At 23.6% G+C, this 15,706-nt stretch overlaps 1 protein-coding gene and 1 pseudogene across 2 annotated transcripts in view; both read left to right on the forward strand.

The window, feature by feature from the left end:
* LOC145191802 (uncharacterized) overlaps positions 1 to 15,706 on the forward strand; it is a 53,216-nt pseudogene that overhangs the window by 31,294 nt on the left and 6,216 nt on the right. Inside the window, exons 9-10 of the transcript XR_016449129.1 lie at positions 6,871 to 8,208; positions 15,620 to 15,652. The product of XR_016449129.1 is annotated as an uncharacterized LOC145191802 (transcript). The remainder of the gene's footprint in view (positions 1 to 6,870; positions 8,209 to 15,619; positions 15,653 to 15,706) is intronic.
* The window catches only part of LOC145183507 (uncharacterized), a 297,046-nt gene that overhangs the window by 5,140 nt on the left and 276,200 nt on the right, over positions 1 to 15,706 (forward strand). The gene's annotated exons all lie outside the window — the stretch shown is intronic.

A 15,706-nucleotide genomic window follows, 5' to 3' on the forward strand; every position in this document is an offset into this window, starting at 1 on the left:
ATTATTTAATCAGTTTCTTTCCAAGATAGCACATCTGTTAGTTGTGATTATTTAATGATGTGGGTTGTTTTATAGATACATATTTTAGTACAATTTTATTGCAAGAGATGCTTTTGGAAATAGTTTTGATTTCCATGTTTATTTTAATTTTAATAATTTTACTTACTCTTTTTTTTAATGTATTCAAGTGATGAAAACATAGAGCTTTAATTAACTATAATTGGACATCAGTGATATTGATCTTATGAATGTTTATAGGTTCAATACAATTGGTTTTTTTTTCTAGTTTTGAAATTGATTCTTACGTGGTTCCGAAAATTGATTCTTACATGGTTCCAAAAATTGATTTTAATGTAGATTGTAGGCTATTACAAATGAAAATGCTTTAGTTTTACCAATACTAAAAATAAGTTGATTGTATCAAATGTTGCGTTTGCTCATTGCTGAACTAAACTTTTAATTTAGTACTAATTTTTGTGTAATTTTACATTAATGCAAGGACTCATCATTCCACTTAATCCCAGTTCTTTTTTTAATCTCTTGGAGTTTTATATTTAAAATTATATTCTGTTGTTGTCTTGTTTTTTCATCTTAATAATCAAGTTTTTTGATTATGATTTATATTTGTACTGTTTTTAATTGTTATAAACAGGTTGATGAGATCTTTTCTTTTATTCATTTTGTCTGATGTTTTTTTTTATAGCAGTTATAGTTACACACACTCGTTAGCCTCCTTTGCAAATACTTCTTGTAAATCCTTTTTTTATTTCTGTTTTAAATACAGCAAAACTTGAATCTTCATAGCTTACTGTTACTTGTTCTCATCGCAGTTCAATTGAAAAGTTGAAACAAACTAAAATTGGTTGTTATTAACAAAGCATTTTCAGGAAGAACTTTTACAACTTTACAATATTTTGAACATTTCAAAACTCCTTTTTGTCTCTCTGAATTAACTTATGATTCAATATTTCTTTTAGCAACAGTATTTCATGACTTTAATGTAATAACAGATACAATATTTTTAATGACTTGATTTTCAAAATTAAAATGTTTTCATTTTAGCAATTCTCATCATTTTACTTTTGAAGCAAAATCATAATATTGAATATTTGTAGACAAAGTTTAATTGTGTTTGTATATTTATGTATACTCTTATATGTATGCATTTTTTTAATATTAACATCTTTATTAAAGATTTCAAAGTGAAAGTTTTTGTTATTAAAAAACTCTATTTTGTCAGTTGATTATTTATTAAATTAACTGACAAAGGTATTACTTTTAAGTAATTTTTATTTTATACAGATTTTTAATTTTTTTTTAATATACAAAGTTCATTTAAAGCAACTTAGATGTGAATTAATTGTAAGCAATATGCACCAGCATAATTATAGAAAATTAATTATGCTGGCACATAATTAGTTTTGCTTAATAATGTATCAGCAGACACTGTGATACTTAACATATAGAAATTTTAAGAATGTCTTTATAAAGTTTCTATATTTGGAAAAATATTGAAATATAAATTTATATATAAATACCTAAAAAGCATTTGTTTAAAAAAGAATGAATAGTTATCAAAAATATATTTTAACGAATAAGTGTAAATAAAAAAACAAATAGTCTCTCACAATAGAAAGTTGTTGAAACAACATGAGAACGGAAACCTTTTCCTGTGATTTTTAGCTTTATTAAGAATGAATCATATATTTTTGTCAATAAAATTGATAAAATTTTGATAAAATTAATTTTGCATCTAAAATTAAATTTCATATTTGTTAATGAAATTAAAATGATTTTTGAATTAAATATTCATATTTTTACTATATTCAAATTTTCCTTCAAAAAAATTATTTCTTTAAAATTTTTGTTTATGTTAAAAGGAAATTTTTTAACTTTGAGTCTTTTATGTTGAATCTTCTGTTAAATTTAAATTAAGAAATGTTTTTTTTGTTATTTCTTCTATAAAAACTTATGTTTATAGAGTTCTGTAATAATAGAGTTCTTTTTGTTTTGTGAAACAAAATTAGTATCTGGTTATAAGAAAAAGAGTTAATATCAGAATAATATTGTCCATTTGAAATATAAAAATTTTTATATATTAAATAGCCAATATTATTCCAATATCCACTATTTTAAGTATAATAGTCTTAGAAAAGAAAAAAAAATACTAAAAATATTTTTAATTTTAATCTTTCTCTTTGATGTTCTATTTCATAGTGAATTTCATGGTGAATTAAAACTTTGAAATTTGAAATCGTGATTGTTAGTGATTTAGTTGTGAATTATTTTGAAAATAAACCAATTATTGATTTGATCGTGATTGTTAGTGATTTCATTGTGAATTATTTTGAAAATGAACCAATTATTGATTTGATCGTGATTATTAGTGATTTAATAGTGAATTATTTTGAAAATGAACCAATTATTGATTTGATCGTGATTGTTAGTGATTTAATAGTGAATTATTTTGAAAATGAACCAATTATTGATTTGATCGTGATTGCTAGTGATTTAATTGTGAATTATTTTGAAAATGAACCAATATATATTATTATTTCATGGTGAATTTCATAGTGAATTTCATAGTGAATTAAAACTTTGAAATTTGAAATTTTCAACATAATCTAACATTATGTTGAAAATTTTAATGAAAAATTACTTTAAATGAAAACATAAAACTGATTAACAACATAAAATTGATTAATTTTAAGTTGGATTTTGCTGATTTTTCCATTTATTGTAACATTTAAAGTTAATTTAAATGTTACAATAAATGGAAAATCATATTTCATTGGATAAAGTGTAATCTTTATTCATATAGGTAGTTTTTCAAAGAACATAATTTGAGCATTGTTTTTTATTGACACAGTTTTAACAATGCTATAGTTGAAACAGTTATAAATAAATAATATACACAAATGCATTTGTAAATGATGCATACAAATAATTATTAAAAAATTCTAATTACTAAAAAAAGTTTTTGTTTTTAATTATGATTATTATTCTTTTTATTAAAATTATTATTGTTGTTGTGTTGTTGCTAATGTTACTAATTTTGTTACTGTCATATTTATAATATTATCATTACTTCTATTATCATTACTATTATTATTTCTATTCTTATTGTTATTATTGTTATTATTACTATTATTACTATTATTACTATTGTTATTATTATTATTATTATTATTATTATTATTATTATTATTATTATTATTATTATTATTATTATTATTATTATTATTATTATTATTATTATTATTATTATTATTATTATTATTATTATTATTATCATTATTATTATTATCATTATTATTATTATTATTGTTTTTATTATTATTATTATTATTGTTATTATTATTATTATTATTATTGTTATTATTATTATTATTATTATTATTATTATTATTATTATTATTATTATTATTATTATTATTATTATTATTATTATTATTATAACTATTACTATTATATTTTTTTACTGTTTTTGTTATCATTGTTGCTATTATTCTTATTATATCTAGTATTTTTAATAATTTAATTCATTTACTATTTTTGTTAATAAGTAAAGTAAAAAGTTATAGAATTAGCAAATATTTTTTAAATGTAAAACTAATATATAATAAATAATTGTATATAAAATACAACAGAACAAAAATGTTTTTTCTTAACTTAAGTACAAAAAATGTTTACCTAGTAAAAATTTTATTATTGACATAATTTTAACAATTTGACAGCCGAAATAGTATTAGCAAGCAATCATCTAAAAATTTAAGATAATGCTATAAAATATTTGACATTATGATGGTTATAATAAATACAGTCATATTCTCCTTAAAATTGTACAAGTGTGATTTAGTTGATTACCTGAGATTGAGTGGTCATACATTAGAGTCTGAAAATAAGTTTCTATCTCCAGTTAATCAAATTCAAAAATGATTTTCTTAAATTTGTTTGAAAATGAACCAATAAATGATTGCTTTTTTTTTTTTTTTTTTTTGTTTTGTTTTGTTTTGATAACTGACAATAATTTTTTTTTTTTTTGCGATTGGCAGCAAAAAACTAATTCAGCATGCTGTAATTGCTTTTTTATAAAATCTAGTTAAGGAAATAGTTTTTTTTTCATACAAAGGTTACAATAAGTGAAAAAAAGTTCGATGTAAAAATTTTTTCTTTTGTTTAAATTATAAACTTATAAATTCTCTATGAGGTTAATGTTTATAAACTCATAAATTCTCTATGAGGTTAATGATTTAAACAAAAAGAAACTAAGCTTAAAATTTTTGATTTTGTAATTAATATTTAAAATTGAAATTTCGCTCAACTTTTATTATTTAATATATTTCAGTACTTATGTTTGCAATTTATTTATTTTTTTTGTAATTAATATAATTTTTAAATAAATAAAAAGTATTTTTAAAGTATTTCTCTTGTTTCTTCTAAACTATTTTTCTGATTTAAAAAATATTAACTCTTAATTGAACTATTTGAATTTGAAATGAGAAATGAAAAAAGAATTTTAACTGGTGCTCAACTTTATAGCATAACTGTAATTTGTTTTTGAACATTTTATAAAATAAGCCTTATTTATAATTTATTTTTTGTATATTTCTTCAATCCTTATATAACTTACTCTTTGCCTTTGTTCCTTTGTCAAAAAATTCAGTTTTTTTTTTAAAAATAAGTCTATCTTTAAAAATTGATTTTACTTAAAAATCAATTTCAATAAAAATTATTTCCATTTTATTCGGAATTGTTTTAAAAATGCAGCATCATTAACCCTCTTACTGCATAATAAATCATAAATGATCCAAAATAATTTATTCTTTTTGTTATTACCTTAATTGCATAGCATGCCAGATGTGTACCAATATAATTTTTTTTTTTTTCTTTATGAAAAATATATAAAACTGGTGTCCCTTTATTTCACTTTTCATGCATTATATATTTTTTTGTTTAGTGAAAAAAAAATCATTCAGTAAGGGGTTGAATCAAGAAAACCAACTTATTATCTTTCATCATTTTTTTACTTTATTTGTATTTCTTTTAATTTCATTTCTGCTAATAATTTCCTATGAAAATAATTTCTTTCTATTATTTATTAAACCATTTGCTGCTCTTATCTCTTTTAAAACATTTTGTTATACAAATTTTTAATGCAAGTTATAGAAAAATTATTATAGAAAAATGAAGTATTAAATCAAGAAAATCATTTTCAATGAAATTTCACAAGTTCTGTTACTTTAGCATGGGTTAATTTTGTTTCCATTACTAAATTGATTGATTGCTGCTCATATCTCTTTTAAAAGTCTTTTGTTTATCATATAAATAACCAACTTAATACTATAATTTGTTGTTAAACTAAACCTTTTATTTTGTTAATTACATTTTATTATTAAACTGCTATTGGCAACAAGTGTTGTGTAATATTATTATTAACACATAAGTAACAGATTTTGACATTTAAGTGAGTTGCCTAGAACTTATCGTGTAGCTGAGAACTTTTATACAAGCGCTTACATCTGTACTACTGTACATCTGTAGTAACATTCTTGTTAAAATGACCATAGACAGACTTGTTAGTATATGGTCTCCTTTGGAAGATCTAGCTATAAAAATAGTTTATTGAAAACATTCCAAATTTACTGGAACTTTTTTTTCATTTTTTTAATCTCCTTAAATGTCAATGTTACCCCATTACTGGTTGTAACATTGAGACAAATGTAATTTTAACTAGTCACAATTGAAAAGTAATGTCAAATCTGGAATTATGGCAAAGGTATACCAATAGCACAAATACTACAATTACATGCCTAGAAAATTCTAAACATAAAATATTTCAAAATAAATCAGTCTTGTGCTGGTACATGTAGTTATTATTGTAAAAATAAGTTTTATTTTAATTGCCAAAATCATTCAAAATATTCAGAAACATGTACTTAATGCTAAAATAATATTTAACTTGCTACAGGAAACTTTGACAAAAGTTTACTGACAAATATTTATCATGATTCTTTTAATGGCTGAATTGTTAAATGGGTAAACTAAATAAATGATTGTACAGATTTAAAATGAAAGAAAATTAACACTAAATCCTTTATTCCCTCAGACTTTTTTTTCTTTTTTTTTTCTTTTTATAATAATAGTAATAATAATAATAATAATAATAATAATAATAATAATAATAATAATAATAATAATAATAATAATAATAATAATAATAATAATAATAATAATGATAATAATAATAATGATAATAATAATAATAATAATAATAATAATAATAATAATAATAATAATAATAATAATAATAATAATAATAATAATAATAATAATAATAATAATAACACTGCAAAAGCCAAGCTTTATTTAAAAGAAGTTTTTATATTGTTTTATATTTGAAATGGTTTTTGTAAAACTTAAATCTCTCATTCATTGTTATAACTTTGCTTGAATACCTTTTCCTTAAAAGAATAAAGGTAGTGTAAGATAAAGATAAAAATAAAAATTGAACAAATAAAAATAAGTGTAGTATATGATAAGATACAAAATATAAAATGCTAGCAATTATATAAAATCCACCTCTTTTATTCTCAGTTATTTGTTAAAATAAATGTGTATTAGGAATCCATTTTAAACTTTCTATGGATTTTCAACATACACATAAAATCATAAATTAGTTTTTATTTTCAAAATTTTTTGAATTCTGAAAAAAAGATTTTATTATAGACAATATTTGCTGTTTGTACATGACGTCACAAATTATATTTAGTTTATTATTTTATATTTATGTTGAAACAAATTTATTAAAATCAAAATGAAAATGTTTCTTTAAAAATGTAAAGTAAAATTCTTTTTTTGTTCTTTCAGAAATGCGTGAAGCACTGAAAAAGTTTTATCTTAAAACATATGGAAAAATGGATGAAATTGTGCACTTAGTAAAAACTCCTGCTAAAGTTGATTTTTTAAATAAGTTCATTGAATTGACTGTAGTTGATGCAGATGAAGTGGAAAAAGATACTGTATTAAATGCTGAGCGAGAATTATTTATTAAGAGACAAATGACCTATAAGCCAATTGGGTTTGATGAAGTGTTTTCAAAAGAACTATCTTTACTCTTGATATCTGGCATTGCTGGAATTGGAAAAACTTGTTTGCTCAGTAAGTGCTTACTGGACTGGGCTAATGGTAACTTATGGAAAAATGTGGATCTTGTTTTTTATCTTGAATGTAGAAAGTTAAATCAACATCAAAATATCAGTAACATAAATGATCTGTAAAAAGTTTTCTACAAAGATATTTTTCAAGAGTCTGATGATTGTAACCATTTTTCTATATTGTTTGTGATAGATGGGTTAGATGAGTTTGCTCACATTGATGAATTAATAAATAACGATCCCCAATATTCAAGCAAACAACCTATTGTTAATGTGTTATCAAAAGCATTGAATACTCAAAAACACAAATGTGTTGTTGCTGGAAGAGTTGGAGCTATATCACTATATAAATATAAAGTTAGAGAATGTACAGACAAGTTAACCATTCATATAATGGGTTTAAATGATGAGGGAGTTAATAAGTATATTGAAAATTATGACAACAAAAAAGAAGCCATTAAAAGGGTTCTTAAAGAGTCTTTCTATGCTAAAGCCATGGCATCTGTTCCATTTTATTTATCAGCAATGTGTGCAGTTATTGCTGCAAGTGGTTCTTATTCTTTCAACACTATGACTGAGTTGTATTGCTCAATTTTTTTATACTTTTTTCAGAATCACATTTGTAAAACTGATAAACCAGTTTACAAAATGATGCAAAATGAGAAAAACAAGCAACATGTTTTAAGAGTTTGTAAAGTTGCTTGGGAGTTGTTCAATCAAGGTAAAATTCTTTTCTCCCAAGAGGAAATGAAAGGTATTGTGAATGACTTTGATGAAGTTGAAAATGAACTTTTGGGTTTCATTGAAAGAGTTGAATCACAACTTGGTCCTCAATATCAGTTTGCTCACCTCACTTTAATGGAGTTTTGTGCTTCAGTTTATGCACACATTTATTTGAGTTCTGAGGAGGTTATCAGTAACAAAAAGTTGCGAAGTTGTTTGCCTATGATCTGTGGACTGGCAAATGAAAACAAAAGCTGTTTAGTGAGATTTCTTGCTAACTTGAAGAACTCAAATGAAGAAAGGAATTCATTCCTTAATGCTGTACTTGGTATGTTTCAATTAAAATTTTAAAGAAACATTACACTTTGTTTGAGTTTTCATCATTAGTTTGTTATATTTATAATGAGTTCTATCAATTTGTTTCCCTTAAATTTTCTTTAATTATAGAGAATTTTTGTTTTATTTAGTGCTGTTTTTAAAAATAATTTTTTTAATTATTTTTTTGAGTAAGAAGTAGAATGATTAAATAGTCAGTAATTTCCATTGAAATGCACCTCACAGTTGGATATTAAAAAGCCTTGTTTTTTCATAAAAAATAAGCTCGTTACTTGAGCTATATTTTATAATCCTTTTAATATCCTTTTTAATTTTGATATAACAAGAAATATTACAAGTTTTTTGGAGGTTATCATATCCTTTTTGTTGTTTGTTTTTTTCAGTTGATTGATAGTTTTAACTTAACAAAGACAGTCAACATATTTCAGCCATGTTAAAAAAATTGTTAACTTAAATAACACATCAAAAATTTCTATATATGTGAGATTTCTTGTATATATTTCTTGTATTGATATTATAAGAAATCTCACATGTTAAAAAGTTTTTGTTTAATTTGTGCATTTATTTATGATTATTCAAGTTAATGAATTTTTTTAATATTACTTTTAAATATGTTGACTGACTTTGTTAAGTTAAAAATATTAATCAACTGAAAAAAAACAACAACAAAGGAATGATGGCCACCAAAAACTTGTAATCTTTAATATTTATAATAGAATAAAATTAGGCCAAACATTGTTTTAAAGGAGGATGTTTCTCATACAATATAAAATAAGCATAGGAGAAAATGTATTTAAAACTTTTAAAGTTGTATATATTTTATTAGTGTATATTTTTGTTTTCATGCAAACAGGGTCTTTATATAATCAGTATTTGAGATTCAAAGAAATTGAGTTGTGAAATTTTGTAGAACAAAAGTTTGATTTAAATATCTAAAAAGTTTTAATCTTAAATTTATGTTTAATGTAAAATTTTCAAATACTTTTATCTCTCTGCAGCTCAATATTTCTGGAAGAACCTCCCAAACATTTTTTATGTGGCTTTTAAAAGCATGAAGTAGCTCTAGAGAGCTGACTTCATGCTTTGATTGAACCAATGAATTTAATCTGTTGCAACCTTTAGTTAAGAATTATTAAGCTTTTAATAAACATTTTAAATGTTTAATGAAATATTTTAAATGGCAATTGAAAATACTATTTTAAAAAGTTTTTTTTATACAATTTTGCTATTTAATTAAGTGTCTAACTAACCTTTCTTCAAACGAATTAAACAATTTTTTTAGTTTAAAAATTGCAGCGTTATTAAAATAACACACCTGTTGTTTATTTCAAAGTTCATTTAGTCAAAACAATGGAATAAAGTTGGGACAAAGTTGAACATAAAAACAAAAACAAAAATAGAAATATTATATGAAAATTATAAATAATGTCATATTACCATTTTTCTTCTCTCTTTACTTGTATTTTGTGAGTAAAGAAATGTAACATCTGTATCTAGATTTATATAACAGATATTACACACCATTATTACACACCAAACTAATTATGTTTATGTTTTTACCTTCAATTTAATTTTATTATTTTTAATTTTTTTTTCTTCAATTTAACAAAGTTATTGTTTTTGATTTCAAAGACAAAATAAATTACGTTTTGAACTGCAAAAGATGTTTTGACATCACTTACTGCTCAAAAGATTTTTTTTTTTCAATATGTTAAGTTCTGCAAAACAAATGACAAGGTTGTTAACTTCAAGTATTTTGTTATATTTCGTATTTTTCAATTTTATTATTCAATAAAATTCGTTTACTGCATGGTAAAAAATCGTTTCTTCCATGTTACATTTACGTTAATTAAAGTTATCTTGAAAATAATACATTCGATGTCATCTCAATTTATTTGTTTGAAGTTATTAAAAATACTTTTAAGCCTTTTTTATTATTAAACTTCAATTTGCAATCTGTTTTTAAAAATGATTTAAAATGTTTTTAGAAGAAAAACTTTTGAGATTTAGTTTAACAGTTAAAAACGTGATAAAAGAAAAATTTTTAGTAAAATAATCTTTTAGTTTTGCAGTGTAATATAAGGTAAATATCATGCAATCAATGACTCTGTCACAGAGAAAATGTAAAAATGTTTATTTTGATATTCTTATATTGTTAACATCTTTTTTCATAGAGTTGTATTTTCATAGAGTTGTTTCACTCTCACTTTCACTCTCACATAGAGTTGTATAAAGTAAGAGTGTAAATTTATTTCACTCTCACTTTATACAAACTTTAAAAATTAATATATATGTCTGTTAATTGTATTTATATGCATAACATTTTAAAAATGAAAGTTATCTGTTTTTTTCTTCTAGTTTCTTAAATATATGTCAAAATGATTAAAATAATAAAAAATATTAATTCTTAGAAATAGATTAATGAAAGCTTTTAAACGGTAACCAGAGTTTAATGGTAGTTTTAATGTTTTTAACCATAAAAAACTTAACACCAATATTTGACTTAATTACACTACCAGAACATTTTATTTTATCATTGACAAACACCTATTTTGACTTTTCAAGATTACAAGACCATAACATAATTAAAGTTTGGAAAAAAATATGGATTCCTCATCACTAGGGAATATTGATTGCTTATGCCAAAAAATATCAGTTTACAAATTTCACTTTATAAATTTTTGCTGAGCCACAGGATAAACTATTTAAATTTATTTCCCCTTACTTTTTTTTTTTCGTTTCTAACAGAACTGTTAAAATTGAAACAAAACTCCATATAAAATGAAAAACAAGCTGAAACACAGATTGAATTGTGTTTTTTGTTAGCAAAAATTAGAAATTCGTGACCTCAAAAAACTAACCAATAGTAAGTTAAATGGGGAATAAAGCATGCAAGTCAGTATTTACTGAGCTACTTAGGTCCACTGGGTGTGCTTTACCTCAATACCATTAATATAAAATATAGCATATTGGCTTGTTTTACATCAATTTTATACGATATTATCAATTTCTCTTTTTTTTAAAAAAATACACTTTTTTCAGGTTTTAAAGGCCTAAACGTTTTATGAGGGGGATTGTGTTGACAATAGAGTATAAACCAAGTAAGTACATATAGAATAGAGTTTTTTGATATACAAATAAGTTGTAATCGAATGAGTCATTTATCCTAGGGTGCATACTGTTTTAGTCTGCTACATTTATTTCGCTGCTACCAGGTTGCTTTTTTACCTGATCTTTCATTTCCTTTTGGCTTTTTATAAGATTTGTTATAAACAACTTGCAAAAATTTTTTGTTCTTAGATTTGTTACTGTTGTTTTCTCGCAGCGAACACAACGTTTCAGCTCTACATTTTCTCTTCTCCTTAAAAATTCCCTTTACAAAAAGTTTTCCTTCAATTTATACTATACAAAGAATCTCAAATATGCTCATAAAATAAACCGCTTAAACTATATTTACAACATATCAACGAAACTACGTCACTCAAATCCGCCGTAAATAGTTTCTTCACGCAATTCAATTACAGTTACCAAAATGTATTGATCCGTTTTAATTAAGTGTTAATTATTTCTTTTATTTGGTTTAGGGAAGGTTTTACGTGATCAATTCTTTGAATATATAACTACTTTATTTTGAGAACATTTCTTCGGCTTGTTCCGCACCACAAATTTAAAATAATTGATGATTTTGGCTAGTTTTCTCTCATTTGCAAAATACAATTGAGCATTTCTAGCTATAAGTCATCTACTTTTATAAAAACACGGGACGAAACTCTTTTGAAGAAAGTTTCAATAGTTGAAAGGAAATAGTGAAGGTTTTTATGACATGAGTCTTTTCGGTTTGTTTTACGAAGAAAATGATGCTCATTACTTTCAGAATATTGTAAAGAATCAGTATTTTACTAACTGTAGTGTAAATGATGTTATCATCAGCTGCGTTTGTTATCTAGTTCGATGGATTGTTTTGTAAGTTTCTATTTGTTAGCTTCATTTTATGATGAACTTTTAGTTTTAACATATTTTCTATTTTCAGAGCTTTTCTTAGATTTTAGAAAATCAACTTAGAAATATCTATTTCTTTAAAAATAAATCCTTCCATTTTTTTAGGGACTTACTTTTGGATAATTGAAAACCCACATGGAATTAAAAAGCAAAAGAAACATTGCATTTCCTTTTAATCAAAAGTTGTACCCTCCTAACCCTGTTATTGATCAAACTGAAACATAAGGCTGTGGCCCAGCATTTTCCTACACATCAAGATTTACAGTAGCGTGCAAAAATTTATAAACAAGTTTTTTCATTATAACTTTTCGAATGAAATTGATGTATGAAATTTTGTTTTAGAAAAAACTTATTTAATTAAATTTTTGCGAGTTGTTTATAACAATTCTTATAAAAAGCCAAAAGGAAATGAAAGATCAGGTAAAAAAGCAACCTGGTAGCAGCGCAATAAATGTAGCGGACTAAAACAGTATGCACCCTAGGATAAATGACTCATTCGATTACAACTTATTTTTATATAAAAAAACTTTATTCTATATGTACTTACTTGGTTTATACTCTATTGTCAACACAATCCCCCTCATAAAACGTTTAGGCCTTTAAAACTTGAAAAAAAAGTATTTTTTTAAAAAAAAGAGAAATTGATAAAATCGTATAAAATTGATGTAAAACAGGCTATTATGCTATATTTTATATTAATGGTATTGAGGTAAAGCACACCCAGTGGATCTAAGTAGCTCAGTAAATACTGACTTGCATGTTTTACTCGTTTTTTTTTAAAGGAGCATTTGCAACAAACTCTCCTTTAAAAAAATTTTCAGACATGAACATAACATATACAGTGAGAACAGAATTTAATTGTACAAAGTAAATTTTCAATAAAGTTAACATCTTTGAATAAAATACTATATCAAGCAGTAATTATAAAGAACTTTTTTTTCTCTAATTATTTGTTTGGTAAAAAACCTTCAAAAAAATTATAAAGTTTGTCTTTATGCTTTTGAATTACCTGGTTAAGAATTCGAAACAAAAAGAAGGGGATAAAAACACTTGCACATAAAATAATTGTATAAGAAAAACTTTATAGGTTAAAGCTAAGAAAAAATACCAGTTTATGAAAATAACTGAGAAACAGTTTCAAGTTTTTGCATTTTATTAATATACTTTAATATTTAGTTAGTCCTCCTTTTGCTTTAATTACATTTAACAAGCGTTTCGGCATCGATTCTACAAGAAATTTGATTTGATTATTGTCAATATTAGACCATGATTTAACAACAGCTTTCTTTAAATCTTCTTTTTTCGTAAATGCTCTATTACCTATTTTTTTTTATCTAATAAAGTCCATAAATGCTCTATTGGATTCAAATCTGGGCTCTCTGAAGGCCATTCTAAAACATTTATGCCATTTTCATCAAAAAAAGTTTTAGTTTTTTTAGCAGTATGTTTTGGATCTTTGTCTTGTTGAAACAAAAAACTGTTTCCCAACCTAAGACTTTTAGCAGAAGATTTTAAATTTCGTTTCAATATATTGTTATACAAATCAGCATTCATTGTTTCATCAATAAAATCTAGTTTACCAACACCATTCCATGCCATACAACCCCATAACATTACACTTCCACCACCATGTTTAATTGTTCCTCTTGTACAACTCAAATTAAATGCTTCACCCCTCTTTCGCCAAACTCTCTGTGCACCATCAGATTTTTTTAAATTAAACTTGGATTCATCAGACCAAAGTACATTTTTCCAAAATGATGCTGGCATTAAATAATACTTTTTTGCAAAATTCATTCTTCTCTTCATATGATTTTTTGTTAAAAACGGTTTTTTCCGAGCTATACATCCACTAAACCCTGCTTTATGAATGCGATTTCTAATTGATGTTAGTGAAATTGTGTTTCCTGTTAAACTTTTTAGATGATTTGCTATATTTTTTGCACTTTCAAACCGATTTTTTTTAATCATTCTTAAAATTTCTCTATCATCTCGTGAGGTTGTCTTCAGCTTTCGCCCTTGTCCAGTTCGACTTTCAAACGTTTCATATTGTTTGTATTTATTTACAATGGCTCCAACTGTTGTATATGGAATATTTATAAGTTGTTCAACTTTTCTATAAGTATTTCCTTGTTTAACCAAGTCTACAACAAGTTTTCGTTGAGTAGTATTTAAATACTTACCTTTAGGTGCCATAATGTTCGATGAACAGAGTTTTTAATGACCTTTATTTATCAAAAATGTTAATAATTGTTGAAAATAATATTCTAGAAATATAAATTCAATAATAAAATTGATATTTTATAAATTAAAAAAACCATAAACATTCATAACAAATAATAAAACAGTTTTGTACAATTAATTGTTGTGCATGCAAATCGATACGTCTGTAAGTAAAAAATCAAAAATTGTATAGCAAACACATTTTCTTATATTTTTACTGATTAATTATAAATAAGAAATAGCCATAATAAATTTAAAAAGAATTGGTTCAGTTATTTTCATTATTAATCAAGATTAAAGCAAGTTTTAGCAAAATAAAATGCAAAAATTACTTTGTACAATTAAATTCTGTTCTCACTGTATATCTGTTAATTATATTTATATGCATATCATTTTAAAAATAAAAGGTATCTGTTTTTTTGCTTCTAGATTAATAACATATATTTATTATATGTTATTAATCTAGAAGCAAAAAAACAGATACCTTTTATTTTTAAAATGATATGCATATAAATATAATTAACAGATATACAGTGAGAACAGAATTTGATAATGCATATCAAAAATGATATGCATATAAATAAAGAGTAAAATAATAAAATTGACTTTTTTATTATTTTACTCTTTACAAAAAGAGTAAAATAATAAAAAAGTCAATTTTTAATAATAGATTAATGTAAGCGTTAAACAGTATGCAGAGTTTAAGGGTAGTTTTATTGTTTTTGATCATAATAAGTTTAACATAAATATTTGACTTTTATTACACTACCAGAACATTCTTTTTTTTTTTTATCATAAAAAAACACCAATTTTGACTTTTCAAGATTACAAGACCATAAGATTATTAAAAGATGGGGAAAAAAATGTGGGCCCCTCATTATGAGTATTGATATGTGCATGATGTATAGTATTATTCCTTATTGATCTTAATTTGGAAAAAGACTTATAAAAGCGTTTCAGAGGCAGAAGGCGTTTTAAAGTTTTGTAGTTTCTTTGCAATTTTTTTTGTTTTTTACCGTAACAAAAACACGAACTTTGACTTTTCAACATGGTTACAAGACAATAACATAATTAAAACACTGGGAATTTAAATTTATTTCCCCTTCCTTTTTTGTTCATTTCTAATTAAATAAGTTTTTTTCTAAAATAAAATTTCATACATCGTGCTTTTTTGTTTTTAGATTTGGTACTAAAACGCTTTGATTTGTATAGTGGTAAGAATTATTATTTTAATTTGTTTAGGGAAGCTTTTACGTGATCAATGCTTT

The sequence above is a fragment of the Hydra viridissima genome, unplaced genomic scaffold (assembly GCF_058129835.1).
Source record: "Hydra viridissima isolate aposymbiotic clone 2 unplaced genomic scaffold, HvirCarnegie_v1 scaffold_1, whole genome shotgun sequence".
Classification (NCBI taxonomy): Eukaryota; Metazoa; Cnidaria; class Hydrozoa; order Anthoathecata; family Hydridae; genus Hydra; species Hydra viridissima.